This window comes from Protopterus annectens, chromosome 3.part1 (assembly GCF_019279795.1).
Source record: "Protopterus annectens isolate FY-2018-M chromosome 3.part1, PAN1.0, whole genome shotgun sequence".
In the NCBI taxonomy this organism is placed as follows: domain Eukaryota; kingdom Metazoa; phylum Chordata; order Ceratodontiformes; family Protopteridae; genus Protopterus; species Protopterus annectens.
The window spans coordinates 743,704,356-743,723,068 of NC_056732.1; positions in this window are offsets into that span (position 1 = coordinate 743,704,356).

Sequence of the window (18,713 nt, forward strand, 5' to 3'; positions counted from 1 at the left end):
GTGTCAGAGGCTCTAGAAGAGTTTCAGTTGTACTGTCTTGTGCCAAGTGACGTAAGTGCAGGAAATTAAGAGGCAGAAAACTCTTTAGTAAATGAAGACTGATGAAACTGGTAAATAAAATGACTTATAGCTATCAAAGAAACTATAATTCCAAAGTGAGTAACAAATGTCCTGTCACCAAACACCATTCTCACACCTCTGCACATAACAAATCAAAAAATTACATTTAACAAAAAAACAAACTCAGCTTCACATCCAATAAAACATAAATTGTATGTCATGAAAAACATAGTGATAGATGCTATTTATGTTAATTAAACACATAGCAGCTGTGCTGCCCATGTGCCCATTATGTTGAATAGAAGTGGTCATTTAGTTATTAAAAAAACTAGTTATAAATAGATTAAAGTATTTTTATGAATTAATACTGGGAGGTTATGTAAGCAATAATATTATGTTTCATATATTAAGAACAGTTACCTGTAGGGCTGGTAGAAATGGTTGACATATATCTGTAAAGACAGTTTGATCAGTTAGTTTTCATTTCTTCTTATCACACATTTACATCTTAGTTATTGCCAACCAGACTCACAGAGAGGTTTTTAATGCACCAGCACGTGAAGATAAATAAGTTCTAGATACTTTAAAGTAGAATTCTTCTTAGTTTTTGTGCTGCTATTTCTGATTGGTTTTCTTTTATGTTTCTTCTTCATGTCAGTCCAGGAATACTTTTCCAAAGATCTTCTTAGAGTGGGAGATGACAAGTCCGTGTCTTCAGTTATTGGTATGAGATTATTGTTCTTTATAAAGACAGTCCCCGGAATTCATGAAGCTTGCGCCAGGCACAGGCATAGCGTAGATGGAATAATGCCAAATATAGCCGTCGAGCGATTCAGGTACGATACAATTCCACGTGCACTACCGGCGTACGCCAGAACTGTGCAGCCCTCAGCATAGGTATGCTAATCACCCCATGCGCAGTGTCACACCATGCAAATGAAGGCAGATAGTGATTCATGAAGTGGTGCAGGCATAGCGTAAGCCCACAGAAATGTAAATCAAAAAATACGGTTTACATTTTCCCAAACAGAACATCGGAGCTATGGAAGTGGACCAGACTCATGTATTACAAAGTTAACATATGCCAATGGCTAAATACACAGCCAATGGCATAAGAAAAGATGCACAACACCTAAAAAACAACATTTAATGTCATGTCCACAGTAATGCACAGTACAACCGCAGGGCATGTGTGCGCAAACAGGAACATAAAGAAAATATATAAAAATGTCATAAAATCACAATGTAATACAAATCAGGTTTTCACCATAATACGCAATGGTAGGCATGGAACACCACAACCAAGGTGCAAGGGTTGCTAAGGGCCTGCGACAGTGTTCAGCACGGTAACTATGAATTAGTAGTCAATGCCATGCAAATGAGGCAGGCAATACTGAACCACAAACGTCTCACCGGATGAAGGATGTACCATACGGCACATCACTATAACACCGAGGAGTGGCTCAGAGGAGATACATGACATAAGCAGAGGGGTGTGCCACCATAGCAGTAAGAACATTGGAGCAATGCAAATCTGGCCTGGCCATTGCTAAGCAAAGCTGGAGGACAGGGGTGGGGAGGAAGGATAAGAATCGTTTAGCTGAGAGCACACATGGTGCCTGAAAGCGCATGTGTACGGGGATGAAAACGTACCCAAAACCCGTTAAGTGGATGCACGCACCGTGAACAATAGCACAAACAGGAAGGTCAGGGGAAGAAAAGAAGGAAATGCTAAAGTAGGGTAATTGGAGTACTACTGAGCAATAACACCAATCAACTCACGGCGGCCAAACAACGGCAGCTGAAAAATCTGCTCACAGAAACCTGCAAAACAGGATAGGGGAGGCATTGGATTGCAAAGAAAGGAGGGGAGGCATTGGATTGCAAAAATAGGAGATCTGTCATAGCAGAACAAAGCAAACTGACAGTAGACTGGCAATAGCACACATTACGCAAGATAAGCCAGGTCTAGGAAAGTACAAATGAAAGCAGGCTGCTGGATGCATGCCAGAAAATGGTAGGTGGAACGTGCAGAAATGTAAAGGGAAGGTCAAGAGGTAATCCACGGTAGCCAAATGTAATTCAACACCAAAGGCACCACGATAGTAGTTCCGGTAGTAAAACACATAAGATACCCTGTAGCTACGATCGTACATACACACCCTATGACATCATCGGTGTTCACAGCACAATAGTGTAAAGTGTAAAAGCACCCTACACACACCTGTGTATTCCCAAACACTGCACCATAGGTGTAAACACACGGGGAACTTTTAAAATGTACATGTTGGGAGCTGCCATAGCTGTGATTCATCAGCATGTGTTAGAGACTGACGGTGTTGTGGAGGATGATGCCGACAACCACCGCAAGCCTTGGAGGAGGAGAAGAGTGTTCAGACCAAGGGTAACCTACCAGGGGCTACATGATCTGGAGATAGTAGAGCATTACAGGGTGGACAGGGACATCTTACAGCAAATAGTGGAGCTGTGCTGGCCACGCCTGAGAACCAGAAGCAACAGAGGGGAATTCATCCTAGTGGACACGAAGGTATGTGTAAGCTTGAGAATACTAGCCACACGTACCTTTCAAAGGTCAACTGGAGATATAATGGGGATCTCACAGGCATCAGCATCCAGGGTACTACACCAGTTCCTGGATGCCATGTTACCACATGCCAATGAGCATATATACTTCCCCCGAACTCAGGAGGAGTTGGCCAGCAATATGCATCACTTCCACTGTGTGGCACACTACCCAGAGGTACTGGGTGCGATAGACTGAACGCACATACAAATCAAGTCACCACCCAGTGACCATGGTAGGCGCTACATAAACATCAAAGGATTCCACTCCATCAACTGCCAGGTTGTGTGCAATGCCCAGGGCATTATCATGGATGTGTGTGCTGGCAGCCCTGGAAGCTACCATGACTCCCATATCTGGCATGCCTCACAGCTGTATCAGGTATTTGTCAGGGGGGACATCCCACATGGCCACCTTGTGGGGGATGTTGGCTATGCACTGGAGCCATGGATGATAACTCCCATCAGAAATGCACACACACCCATGCAAGAACACCATAATGAGGCACACGCACAAACCAGAATCATCATAGCGCGTGTGTTCAGGATGTTGAAATCACGGTTCCGGTGCTTGGACACATCTGGTGGAGCCTTGCAGTACTCTCCAGGCATGTTTGCCCACATCATCATAGTCTGTGCCATACTACATAATATGATCTTGTGGAAACAGCTGCAGCAGGGACAAAATGGTGAAGGCCCTCATAGCCCACCGCAATTGCCAAGGCCATCACAGGCACCGAGGGATTCAGACCACGAACACACTGTGCCAGCCCCAGTAGGCAGACAGAGGCGTGCCCAATATGCCTACTCCTTGGCAAAGAGGGAACGTATAGCACATACTCTGACAGTGTAGGCCCCTACGGACTGACACACTTCTCAACCTGCACACATAGTAAAATGGATGGCACACAAACACGACCACCTGTAAATTGTAATGTATAGGTGGCCCACTGTGTGAATCCTACATAGGCAGCCCTCAAACATTGTACACACAACAGCTATTGGAACACGGGAATGTCAACACCTGAACAGTACATGCGCCTATCAGCATATGTTGGTGCTGTGTGTATAGGTTCCCAAGTACATCGGTAGGTACACGGCCGATTGTCAGAGGCCATACACCAAATGGGGCAAACAGTGTCCGCTATCACCACAACATCGAGTAACCAACTGTCGCTTAGTGGAGCAGAGGCAATCAAGGGAGCACATGGGTGTAAGCACTGTTCTGCACACACTCAGCACGGAGTTCCTGCTGCATTAATGAGGGGCTCCACATAATGTAATCATGCATGTCGTGTCAAGGCATGGGGTGTACCCATGATAGGCATTCGTCACCCCAGCATGCTCCACCTACGGTCGTTTGAAGGTGTAGCACAGTATAGTGTGTGGCTCACTGTGATATACATACCCAATGCCGGAGCACATCCAGTAAACATCACATGGACATACCATTAACTGGACTCATCAATATGTAAACTAACTGAGTTACCCATGTGAGTGCAGCATAGAGTAACAGCCGTTGTATACTCCACATACAAAATGACATAACACGTGTACAAATCCCAGATGTCCAAGTGTTAAATGCAGTGACCGTCGTGCATGTTCCCGGTCCCACGTCCTGCAAGGGATGTAACGTAATCCCGAAGGCACGAGTAATGCATGTCGGATGCAAGTCATCAGATCATGTTTAGCACACATTAGCAGGAATATGCGTTGCCCAGTTCTGGTAAGCGACGTTTAAATATGACTATATGGATATGCGCTAAACAGGGCTAATCTTCTCCGAATATTGCGCAGATCACGGTCAATGATGTCCAGAACAGGTGAAACCAGCATTATTCACCCATGTACTAATAGCGCTTGCTCTGAAGGGTAAAACGACCACTGCCAAGAGTAGAACACGCAATCATGTATACAATCACCTAACACTATTGCTAGCCAAGATGTACCTATGGTAGGGTTGCCACCTCTTCAAATGACCAATGTGGGACATACGTCAGATGTCTGCAGGCCGACACATACACCCGGCCAGTATGAAAATCAGAACTTCACTGTTTTGCCTAGATAAAAGCTTATTCTTGTAATGTTTACTTACTTATTCTGTTTCTATAACATATAGGTGGTTCAGATACAGAATAACTATTTTATGCAACTATTACATAAACTATAGGAAATAAGTATGTCCTAAAATCCCAGGACAATTGCCATGTTTACCAATATTTTGCAGGCCACAACTGTCCAAAGAGGGACTGTCCCTCGCAAAGTGGGACAGCTGGTAACCCTAACCTATGGCAGGTGTGTAATGTGACAGGTACAGACACAAATGTGTGGAGTCCAGGAAACAGTATACACTGACAAGTACACAATGAAAGGTGTAGCTTGCCTGTCACTTTCCCTGTCAGATATATATATATCTATATCTATATATATATATATATATATATATATATATATCACTAGTGATATCTGCATTGCTTACTGTACTAGTTCCTTGTTTCACTTGAAAGAAAGTTACAGTTTTTCATTTTTGCATTTAGTTACTTGTAACCCTTTGCACTCAGGTTACCTGGCACTTGCTCACTAAAGCAATTATATAAGTCAGCACTAAAAATTAAAAGCACTACACCCTCACTCCCCACTGGCCCTTGTTTTCAATTATTAAGGAATTCCCAATATTATTCTAGCATGTCCAAAGGTCAGTTGCCAATCTCCTCTCCGGTCCAGCTGGTGAATCTGGGAATCTTGAGGCAATGTTATAACTGCCTCATGTACACAGACAACCCTCTCCTCCTCCCACATAACACAAATACTTGCGAGAGATGCAGCTATTTAGCCAAACTGGAGGCTGAGCTCTCTCAACTCAGGACTGGCAAGACCAGACAGGAGGAGAAGGCAACTAGACACACCACAAAACCAGCCTCACATAATGCTACCACACCACTGAATCAAACACATAAACACACAGAGACATACTCAGAGGCTCTGAGTAAAAATTTACCTAAACAGCAGAGGCCTCCAAAGAAGACACCCAAACAACTGCTACCTCAAGACACCCCACAAGCAACACATAAACCACAAAAGCAGTGTGCAAAGCAGTCACAGCCCTTAAGGCCAAATACAACACCAAACATACTTGTCATAGGTGACTCCATAGTCAGACACACTGACGTCCCACTCACCAGGCTGAACAAGGAGAGGGTCACAGTAAGCTGCCTATCGGGCGCTAGAATCCACCACATAACACAAGCACTCTGGTCACTCCACGGCAAGTACAAATATGACACAGTCATTGTCCATGCTGGTGTGAACAGACCTGAGACGTACCTCCCTGGACTACATGAAAAGAGACATAGAGGAGCTCTCTGATTATGTAGCCCAGGCAGGTATGACCCTGACCCTGAGCAGTATCCTTCCTTCACCAAGAATGATGCCACAATATAGAGACAAGATGATCAGCTTTAACAATTGGCTTAATGTCTGGTGTCATTCAAAGGGGATCCAGTGTCTGTCTGCCTGGGATGACATGCTTGACAAGCCACGCTGCTTCTAAGTGACGGCTTGCACCTGTCACCCTGGGATTCTGGATATTGACTAAGGCTCTTGCCACCCCATAGTGCCTTTTTTAGGCAAGGCTCAAATTCTAAACCTACCACCCTAGAAAACAAAAATGGGAAGAAACTGAGGGTAATGCTGCTCAATGCCAGAGGTCTAAATCTCAAAATGCACGCACTCGAGGCCCTTCTCAGTATGGAGAACATCGATGTCTGTGCTGTAACTGAAACCTGGTTCAAGGCTCCTGAGAGCACCCCGGCACTATTAGGTTTTACCTCATATCATGCGTTCCAGCCCCAAAACCCAGACCACACCACTAAAGGAGGGGGTGTATCCATATTCATAAAGGATACCCACACCTCCAGGTTGGTGGCAATGCACAAAGCTTCGGAAACCATCCAGGTGCAACTAACCATAGGCAAAACTGCTCTACAAATTGTAGCATGCTACAGGCCACCCTCTCAAACTCAGGAACCCCACACAGCCTTCCTGAAGACACTGGAGGGTATAAATGTATCTCCAAACACCATCATATTGGGTGACTTCAACTACCCGAATATAGACTGGGAACATTACTCAAGCCCTAACTTTCTAGCCCAATGGTTCCTGGAGTTCATAAATTCAAATGCCATGGAACAGCTAGTCACTGTTCCCATGAGAGGAGAAAATATGCTAGATCTCATTATCACAAACATGGGGACAAAATGCTCCACACCGGAAGTATATCCCTCATTGGTGAGATCTGATCATAAACTAATCTCACTGGAAATCCACATCCCACCCCTACCCCAAACAAAAGACCACAGTGAAGAACTTCTCTAGAGCAAACTTCACACTACTCAAGACTGGTGTGGTATCCTTCAAGGCCCCTGAGCCAGTGGAAACCACAACCCAAGCTGCGGAAGCCCTTACAAATGCCTTCTATGAACACCTCCAGGACTGCATGGATCAGGCAATCCCAAATAAAACGAAGACTCTTTCCACAAAGGGCAAACGTCCAGTCTGGTGGACCCCAGCCATTAACAAACTTTACAATAAGAGGAGAAAGCTATTACATGATAGAACAAAATCCATAAAAGGGAAGTCACCCCTGATCATTATTAGTAAAAATCAACTAAGGCCAATTTTGAGAGAAAAATTGCCATGAATTCAAAGGACAATCATAAGGCCTTTTTCAGCTATGTTAGGAACCTGGGTGGAAACTCCCAGATATGCTCAGAATTAGTCCAAAATGATACAAAAATCACTGAACCCACAGACATTGCCAACATACTGGCAGACAGGTTCAGTGCAAACTTCACCCCCCTCTCCCCCCTAAAGGAGAGATAACTATCCCAGCAGAGTGTAGCCTCCCAGACATCTCAAATGCGCAGGTGAAAGCTGCTCTCTCTAAAGCTAAAAACACAGCATCAATGGGACCAGATGGTGTCCCCGGCTGTGTGCTACACGAGCTAAATGAGGAATTAAACCCGCACATAAGGCAGCTGTTTAATCTCAGCCTTACCACAGGATACGTGCCCAAGGAGTGGCGTACGGCAACTGTGGTCCCACTCCACAAAGGCGGTGCCTCTACGGACCCTGGTAACTACCGCTCCATAAGCTAAACAAGTCTAGTCTGCAAAGCTATGGAGAGGATCATAATGGAGCTCATAAACAAACATATAGGGGACTTGCAGACATTGGACCCGACCCAGTTTGGCTTCGTCAAGGGCAGATCATGCCTTTTGAACTTGGTCGACTTCTTCGAAACAGTCACCAAGGCCATTGATGAGGGAAAGGCAGTCCATACAGCCTACCTTGACCTTGCAAAGGCCTTCGACACAATACCCCACTCGGGTATTGTAGAAAAACTTACCAGCTTAAATGTAAACCCATATGTCACAAGATGGGTTGCAAACTGGCTTAAGGACAGAACCCACAGGGTTAGAGTTGCTGGCGCTATGTCAGACTCCAAGCAGGTCACAAGCGGTGTCCCACAGGGCTCGGTCCTTGGCCCCCTATTGTTCGGCATCTACTTCTCAGAAGTACAGGCCAACATGGGAGGACTTTGGCTGACAAAGTTTGCAGACGACTGCAAACTGGCCGCCATAGTGGAAAGTGCATCGGACATGGATATCCTTCAGAAGGGACTCACGGAAACAGATAGCTGGTGCCAGAGCCATGGCCTGAAGTTAAATGCCAAAAAATGTATAGTCATACCCTTTGGGAAAAACAAGGTAACCCCAAGCTACCATATAGGTGGCAATCCACTAAGCACAGAAGAGGTTATAAGGGACCTGGGGACCCAGGTTGACAGTGGCCTTTCTTTTGACACTCACATTGCTAAAGTGGTTAGAAAGACCTTCTACATTGCCCACCTGATCATGAAGGGATTCACATCCAGATCTAGTGAGGTCATTGTTCCCCTGTACTCTTCACTTATCAGACCAATGATTGAGTACAATGCCCCATTCAGGATGTATCACACCCGACATCTGCAGCAATTGGAGAGACCCCAAAAGTTCCTCACCAAAAGGATAAAGGGACTCCAAAATCTGTCATATGCTGCCAGATTGAAGAAACTCCAGCTCTATTCAGTTGCATACCATCTGCTCAGAGGTGACATGTGCCTGACATACAAGGCCATGTCCAACCCGGAATTAATGGTCATGCTCCACCTCAAAAAATCCAAATCCACCAAAACCACTAGAGCAAGCGACTTAAACCTTAGCACGGATATAAATAGGATGTGCTGGAGGGATACATTTATCACTCAGAGAGTCCCTATGCTGTGGAATAAAATCCAGGTCCATGTGAGGCAGAGCACCTCGCTGGCTCTGTTCAAGAGAAATCTTGACCTGTGGATGGGAGATCGTAGGTTTATCCTGGGAATCATCTCTGTGTCACTGCTGGACAGAGGCACAACAAACTAATGGGCACAGTATTTTTTCATATAAGGGATGGCGTAAGCCACAAAAATTTGGGCTAGGCTTATAAATGCCTTAGGGCAGATAGCCTAGTATAAACCTATGAACCTATGAACCTATATATATATATATATATATATATATATATATATATATATATATATATATATATATATATATATATATATATATTTCTATAAATAAATAAATAAATATATATATATATATATATATATATATATATATACATACACGTCTATACATATATATAATACAGATAGAAAGGGCAATAGAAGTGATATATGTTGATATATATACAGATTCAACGATATCTGCAAATATATAAAGATAGGTCAACGACATTCATAACACCTTGGAGGTACAAATAAATAGGATACCGCCAACTATGGAATGTGTAACATACCGACACGTGTAACCATGAGGCTGAAAGACCGAAAGAACACAGTACCGGAAAAGTACAACCACAAGTAATAGTATGACGATATGAATGGACATTTAGTTACTGCTGCCGGTGTCGTGGTCCACGTAGGTACTGTGTTCAACTATGTTTGTGAGTGCCGTAGTCTGTGTATGTGTGTGTTGAGGGTGCCGTGTGCGTCTCCGTGTGACTGTAATGTGTGTGTGTGTGTGTCTGCATCGTGTGTCTGTTAGTGCCAACTCGGAGGTAGATCATTACAGTAGGTGTGGGTATAGCTAGTCGTAGGCATACAGTTACCACCTGTCCCACATTAGGAGGGACAGCCCCTCCCTGGGCATTTGTGTCCTGACATAAAACATTGCAAAGGGCAAATGTCTGAGATTGTAGGACATTATTATGTCCCTTAATGTAATAGTTGCATTAAATAGTTATGCCTGTATGTAAGAAACATAAATGTTACATGCAATACGATAAGTAGACAATGTCCCACAACATTAGGTATGTATTGAGGATAAAAGTATGTGCTATCCTGTGTACTGACCGTGGCTATGTGTCGGCCTGTAAACACCACTGTGTGTCCCACAAGTGTCCAACAATGGCCATATGAAAAGGTGGCAACCCATGGCAAAGAGGTTCTGTTACCAACACAACTGCAATGACTGCAAATATCTGGGACAGAAATACACGGGATAGCTGTCATTTAGACATATCCCTTTACATATCGCTGCAATTCCAGAGGTATGGAAGTATCAACCTCACCTGCATACTATATAGAAACCAATTAACAACGGCCCAATGTAAAATCCCGTAACATAAGTCTACTAACTGATAGCTCTTTAATTGGGGACGGAGCCCACACACATATACATGGAATATGTAGAAATGCAAGCCCCACAAACCTGTATATGCTACGTACACCCACCAACATCCCCCACACTAGAAATATAGCAATACAGACTGTAATTACAACACAAACATCCAGTCAGTCAATTACATCTGCAGAACCCTCAACATACCTTGTGAGAGACACAATTAAAGGCGCCATGCAAAATTGTAGACGTTGTATAATGGAACAAATGGCGATGTTACAGGTTTTGTTTGCAATAGTCCGTTATCAGATGGTTGGGATGACAGGTACACCCACATGTTGAACCACATACTCTAGCTGTCACACACAATCCACAGGGGACATGAATCCAAAGTATACTTGTCTCTACACTTAGCAGTTGCAATTACACACAACAAAACACAATACAGGTTGTCTCTCCGAAGGTAGGGCAAATGGGCAATGCCCAAGTAAAGAATTCAATTATATCCCACTGTTGCCATGTAATTGGTGAATGGAGTAGCTGCACAGCTGATGTGCAAGTAATTAGTCACTCAGGAACACCAATTGGCGGCAGGAAACCACATGTTACAGGTATTGAAGTATATAAGGACGACTTGCCAGACATTCAAACCATATGCTCATACCATATACCTGTTTAAACAGCGTAAGAGAGATAGAGACAAAAGTCCGGAACGATAACAGGGTATGTAGAACACTCGGTATGTAAGTGTATGTATAGCATGTTTTGTATTAATTATTTAGTGTATGTATAGCCTGGTTTGCATTAATTAAAAGTGTCCGCAATGCATAAAGTGGGAAAAGGTATTTATGTAGTAATGTATTGCTGAGCATACTAACACTTTTAGAAACTGTGTGTCCAGCAGTGGGCCACAAGGTACACATCACAGACACCACAAGAGATGCTACATGAGGGCTTTAAACAGAAGAATTCCATACAACCCGCCGTGAGTGGTAGGGTATGTCCAACAAGTACGTGCCATAGCAGGGGATAGTATATGTCGATATACTGTCACAGTAGGCATGTGTATGGGCATATAATGACAATGACATGTCTAAGGTGATCCCGCTGTGCAAATATGCTTTGCATTATGGGATACTATGTAAAATATGTGTAATGTATAGTATTGTAGGTAGATATGTCAGATATTCTACACAGCATAACAGGCATATCATGCATAGCAAAGGTATCATCTGTTGGCATGTATAATAACAGGATAAATATGGCTTGTAGGCATGGGACATTGTAATAGCATGCTAGCTAATCTAAATGGAAGGGCTACCAAGTAACCATGCACAAAGGACATGTAATTGCTTCACAGGTGCATAGTGGGGTACTATGCAGTCTGGCAAGTCTATGTGTAAGCACAACTACAGTGTTCACACCAGTGGCACCTCTCTAGGGTAGTGTCCTGTGAACAGCAGAGCCATGTGTTACCTGCACCTCTGCACAGTACAGCCACTGCAGTGAACCCTGACGTACATGTGTCTCCCAACCACCAAGTGAGGTATCACATGAACAGTGCTACTGAGTGTCCCTGCGTGATGTACATAGGACTCATGTTCCAAAGCATGGTGAGTGTCTGGTTTGGGAATGTAACCCTCAAGCACATCCCACTCATCATTGCATGTGTGCACATATCCATGAGCATGTTGCTCACAGTGGTTTTTGCTTATGTCGCATATGTGGAGTATATCCATTAATATTGTTGAGGACATGGGCCCTGTCTGTTCAGCAGAGGTCACCTCTGAGTATGTAGTATGCAAATGTGTACAGAGCGGTGTCCGTAGTTCAGCCGCATACTTTAACTGTCGGAGCTCAATAAACGTCATGGCGTGTTAATGTTGCGGTATGTAAAGCTGTAGCTGTTGTGTAAGGTACACACTAAATGGGGTGGTGTACCCTTGAATGTTTGTAGAAGTCTGGAGTTAAGCGGTACAATGGGTGCCTATGTACCAGCTACACACCAAGTACAGATAAGCGTGGCCATGTAGAAGGATATCCACACCACAGTGGCAATATGGTAACCACAGGAGTGGGTGTGACATACGTGTGTACTATGAACATGTACAATGTGACATGTATGTAGGAGACTACCACCTATGTGATAGTCAGTGGGTGAATGGTGTAATGTTAAGGTGATGTTCATGCACACTTGTGTCATGCAGCTTGAGGCCATGATATTCATATCAGGTATCTGTCACAGTGACACCCATATGGACGGAGTCAGTATCAGCTGGTGGATCAATCATGGTGCTTTGTATGCAGGGGTTTGTAAAGCTAGGCAGGGTAAGTCCCTCTGTGCTAGCCTGTACCTCAGGGTAGCATATACTGAGCATGAGGGGCCCTATGACTGAGGACTGTGGTATGCCAAGTGTAACTGAAATGCAGTAGGTACTATGGTATGCTACCCTCATTGTGTGTGCCCTGTCCATGAGCCATGTTGCATAACATCCTGAGACATAGGGTACAATGTGCAGGTGGATGTGTATGTTGTCAATACCAGAATGGAGAACGGTGCTGAAAGGCAATGAGAGGACAATGTAGGATGTGTGGACCCCCGTACCATCATCAACTACCCTGGTAACTGTATGAAAGGAGTCCACCAGGTGTAGGGGCCATGCTCTGGCCCTAACATGTCCAACCCGGGTGACATCAAAGGACCGGAGCCCAACAATGTCTCTGTGAATGACGTCCATGATGATGTTCCCCATAGCCGTGAAGAACAGTCCAGTCAGGTGTGTAGGACTATAGTCCCACTCATGCATTGTGGCACCACCTGTGTGGAGTGTGATAACTGTTGCTGTGTGCCATTCAGGGGCCACAATGTCTGATACAAGGCTATTACTGAATATGGTGGCCTAGTGGGGAGACATGTCATTCAGAGGTTTGTGGACATCACAGCCTGGGACTTTGGAAGGTGACATGGGGCCAGTGTCCCAGGACATATAGAGTGCTGGTTAGTACTGTGTAGGTGTGGCCACAGGGACACCGCAATGTTCCTGCATGGATTGTGGCCCTGTAGTGAGTGAGAGGGTGTAATGTTAGCATTGAATCCATCCGCCAGCATGTAGCCAACATCACCTGGTTCTGTAATGTTCCTGAGTGACTGTTGTATGTGAGAGCAGATGTGGGTATTGCCTTTGACTATTGACATACCACCATAATGCCTTGTGGTACACCCTGGAATGTGTCGCAGTAATGTTTACATAGCTAGTCTTGGAGTATGTGATGAGGGATCCCATGGCCCTACCGAGGCTGACCAGTGAGCTACCCCATCCATGGGATTGTACACCACTGTGCAACAGCCTCCACCTATTGTTGTAAAGTATGTGCATGGAACTTGACCACCAGAGTGGCGTCTGTTATCTGGTGTGTACCATCATGGCTCTGTGTGGAATAGCATGATCCATGCAGTCATGTACGTGCTAATGAAGTGCACTGGGGTATGTTTCAGCATTTGTATGTGCATTGTCCATCTGCACGGGTGTCATGACGTTAACTACCGCTGTCGTAAGACTTCTGTAGTAGGCGTTGTAGTACTCATGTACTGTGCATGCTGTGAAGGGTGTGGTTCCAGGATGTGGCTAACAAGGGTGATTAGCATATGTTTGGAATCCACCAATGAGGGGATAACCCCAGGTGTGGAACACCAGTCACATGGTGGTAGTGTTCATATCAAGGATAATGTTGGTCTTAGAGGTGGTGTGTATGGGTTGATCCAGCCGAGTGGAGGTTATGACTCATGGATGTGTCGATACATGAGTGGCTATCCCAGTTAAGTGTGGGGTAGTGTCAGTCACACATCAGTAGTAGCTGTCTGAGCCCTACTGTCCAGTACACCAACAAATGAGGTCCGGTAACCGTGGGGTATGTTGTTGAATCTGTAGCTTGTTACAATGTGTATAGCAGTTCCGGACACAGTTAGTTGCACGTGGAGCACCTCTGATGCATTGTGCTAAGTAACTAGCCAGGATGTGTACAACATAGTGGGATATGGGAATACCTCAGCCGTGGGTGTGCCGGTCCAGGTATGTGCCTGAAAGGTATGGTCTGTCTATAACCTGTCATTGCAGGTGTGCTCTGCAGAGCCAAGAAGCAGGTCCCAGTCACTGCAGAGATATTGAAGTGGTGCATTATAAGGTGTGCCTGGCCTGCGTGCGACACAAAGGAAGATGCAAGCATTGTGTCACATGACCCCATGTCTTGCTTGCCTGTTCCTGTTCTGCTGGTGACTGTTATTGGAAACTGTGCAAGACAGGCAGTATAGAAGCAGCAAGAGCCTTACATGTGATCTGTTCTCCCAGGGCTGACAGGTGCAGGTCATCTGTGCCAAAGCATTGTGTTTGACCAGGTCAGTCAAAGCGGACAGATACCAGATGCCTGTGGAATGACAGCAGAAGCATAGACAACTGTTGAAGTGACACAGTCAGTCATTGTACAGTGGTATCAGGTCCGGATGAATGCATAATGCTCCCCAGGGCTTGGCCCACACCTTCAGGGCTACAAGACTGGTGAGCTATTGCATGTCCCTGCACACGTAGTCTGTGAAGTGACATCTCAGGGCAGTCACACTAACATGGAGAATGACAGTCACATCAGTGAGGTGTGGCATGGGTGCATAGGTTATGTTGCAGAACCAGTTACCCGACAGCAAGGTGTAAGCGACTATCGCTTTGTGTAGCCTGCTATGTGGAACTGCAGTGTGACCGCCTACAGAGTCACCTATGACTGGTGTGTTGTGTATGTTATAACACCCTATTGGCTGTATGTGATGGGCACACATGAGTCTGTGGGCTATAAGTTGGTGATGTTGTGTTCCGTGATGGGGGCTGCCTCTGGTGCCTACACAGAGTATGGAGAGGTACTGCACAAGTTGTCCTCATATGTGTGGCCTGTGGTGGAGATCATGTGAGACTATGTGATGAGTGGGGTGTGTTGCAAATGTTACACATCCCCACATGACTGTCAGGTGCAGTCAGGGTTGGTGACAGCGTTACCCCCAGCAGGTCTGCATAGGTGCATCCCCCACAGGCTGTAGTGTCGTATGTTGGGAGGTGAGCATTGAATGTGTATATGAGACAATTGCTCTATTGCCACATGTACGACATATCCATCATATAGACAGGCAATAGCACTGGCATGTGACAGTTGGACATGCCTGTATATACAACCATGTCCCACAGGATATGAGTTACATGTGTACAACAGCTGTTGTACCATAAGCAAGCTGGAAATTTGAGGACAGCCAGTGTACCTGTGGGAAATGGTGTGGAATGGGTGCTATATTAATCAGTAGCTCATGACATGCTTACAAGTTCTGAACAAGTGCTTAGTATGAACATACAATACAGATAGGGTGTTGGATAATATCAACCCACAAGTGGTGACAACAGTCATTATGGGTGGCACCGCACTATAACCCTGCTGAGTATGGTCTGCATGTCCATGAACCATTATTAATGTAGATGTTAGCAGTACAGATGTACAAGACAGTCTGGATGTTTGATTACAAATGCCTTATTATGTCACAGGAGTGTTCTACCAGTGGCCTGTTGACAGACTCACAACCACAAAAGGTGCCAGAATGACATGTGCATATCACACCAGTGCCAGCTACAGTAAAACAAGGTTAATGTGTTGTACTCCACCCTCATTTTAGCCCATACCACACAGACAAATGTTAGGCATCTGTGTATGTAAGGATGTGAATGGCCATTACCTGTGAGCAATAGCTGTGTCAGTGTTGTGAACAACATACAGAATGGGCTGTATGGGTGAGGTTTGTGATATATGTGCACATTCTGATGGATGATATCAGCATTGTCACCGCTAGGTGAACATCCATGTACCCATTAACTACCACCTAGGCTGTGGTCAACATTATGGACACTTTGTAAGGGATGGTGCTGTGTAGTACACCTCCCTGACTTGGTGACATCTCCAGGCCCCTTAGGTAGTCATACGAGGTACCCATGTCATGACAGGGTGCCATCTATGAGCACGGAGATTATTGGACAGGCATACACAGCACTGGGGTGACCAATATTGGATTACATATCACCTTTAAGGGGTAATGGCCATGCGTGGATGGGTGATACCAGCCTTCACAATCCTAACCTCCACTATGCAGCATGCTGTCTACCTTGCATAAAGACATTTGCTACACCATGATGATGGACATGCTACATGTCCATATCCTGATCTGAAAGACATACGTCATGGATAGCCACCGTCCTAATACTAGGATCGCCACACGCTGGACAGATCCTCATGCCATACATGTGACATACTCCCACCATACCATGCAACCCTGTCCATCAAAGCTGCACATGTAATCCCAGTCATACATTGTGTGATGGCCGCATGGTAGATGTAGTATCAACTGCCTGGATCAGTAATGTGGCACTGATGCACCTCGCGGTGGCATAATGGCTGTCGGTTACAGCTAGGAAACCTTGCCCGTACATGCTATGGTTGATGACCATCCCTGTGAATGATATCCGACTAGCATTGTCCCATGTCTATCACATGTGCAACACAGGCGATCCGTGGCAGTATGTTGAACAGCTGTACAGTTGGTGGCATAATGGCTGTCGGTTACAGCTAGGAAACCTTGCCCGTACATGCTATGGTTGATGACCATCCCTGTGAATGATATCCGACTAGCCATTGTCCCATGTCTATCACATGTGCAACACAGGCGATCCGTGGCAGGATGTTGAACAGCTGTACAGTGCTGTGTAGAAGTATATGGCAAAACACATGCATGTACAGGTTTCCATGCATATGTGTGCATTGTCACTGCTCAAGTCCATTAAGGCTGTGTCTGTGTTGATATGTGACATATACACAGCATCAAGGTCAACAGCATTACCATGGACACATCCAGGCATGTGCAGATAGGTAAGAACACCAGTGCAGGCAAACAGACATGCCCACATCAAGACAGCATTCACATGGAGTATGAACACTGTAATGAGGTGACACACATATATGGTGATGATATCCAATGCATAACGGGTGTTACATATGTGTGACACAAACATGTCAGTCGTGTCAGTGTCATGATGATTTGCAAAGATAACTGTGCAGATATACTAGATGTCATAGAAATGTATGTGCAGTAGTATCTCTGTACATCTCTGAAACTGTGACCTGTCACCATCATTATGTCTTACAGATAATGCCTCGTACACGCCTTCCAGTGTACAGGCGCCAGGAGAATGATGTCCTCATCCTGTACATCCATGAGAACTATGAGGTGTTGTTCAGCCATGTGCCACAGCATGCCCAGCAGCAGGACGACCTGTGGCAGGATCTTCGCAGGAGGGTGAATGATGTGGGTGGCCATAACCGCACCTACCAGAAGGTGCGCAGACACTGCACGGACCTGATACGACATGCAAAACAGCATGCCACTGCAATTTCCAGGGAACAAGGTGGAACAGGTTGTGGGCCACTAACCCTGCCCCCACTCACACACACTGAGGAGTTACTGGCCAATCTGGGGACACCCTCAGAACAGCATCCACAAACACTAGCTGCCATCGTGGAGGTGGGTGTATCCCAACCAATGAGCCTGGAGTTTCCTGGTAAGTCAGTACTGCACATATGGCTACTATATCCCATTTATGTGCATGTGTCACTGTACATTATGTAATGTAACAACATATGCATGGGATGTGGACACACATGCTGCATACTATAGTATGCTACCCTGTATATGCACACATGTGCATACTATATGCTATTGTACAGGCAAATGTGTTGACATGCACAGTGCATCCTGTGGATGTCATACAATCATAGATAATGTTCATACTGCTGTGTCACCCCTATACAGGTACTTCTGGCATGCTGCACAGACATGAATCCGTTGCAGGTGAGACTGTCATCAGTATCAGGCATGTAAAAGCATATACCTATTCGCCATGTGGCCAGTTAACACTTGTACACTTGATGTTCTTTCCATTCAGGATATACAGGTCGCATCACCCATCATTCACCTAGGCCACCCATGTGCAATATATACAAACTAAATGATACACCGACATGAAACCAGAGTAATTGTCATTGCTACATGTGTGGTCAGCTGTGCATACAATGGTGGAGGTGTTCTACAATGGAGGCATATGTACTATACATTGGAACAACATGTGTGGTACGCAAACAGTACCACACAGTGAGCTGTGATATGGGCAGCCCACAGGAGTCACCATTGTGTTATATGCCCCTGCAATGGGTGCACACATTGTGATGTGCCATCTGACATGTCCCAGACACGTAGTGTATTGGCTGTAATAATGTCACACTATCCCATAA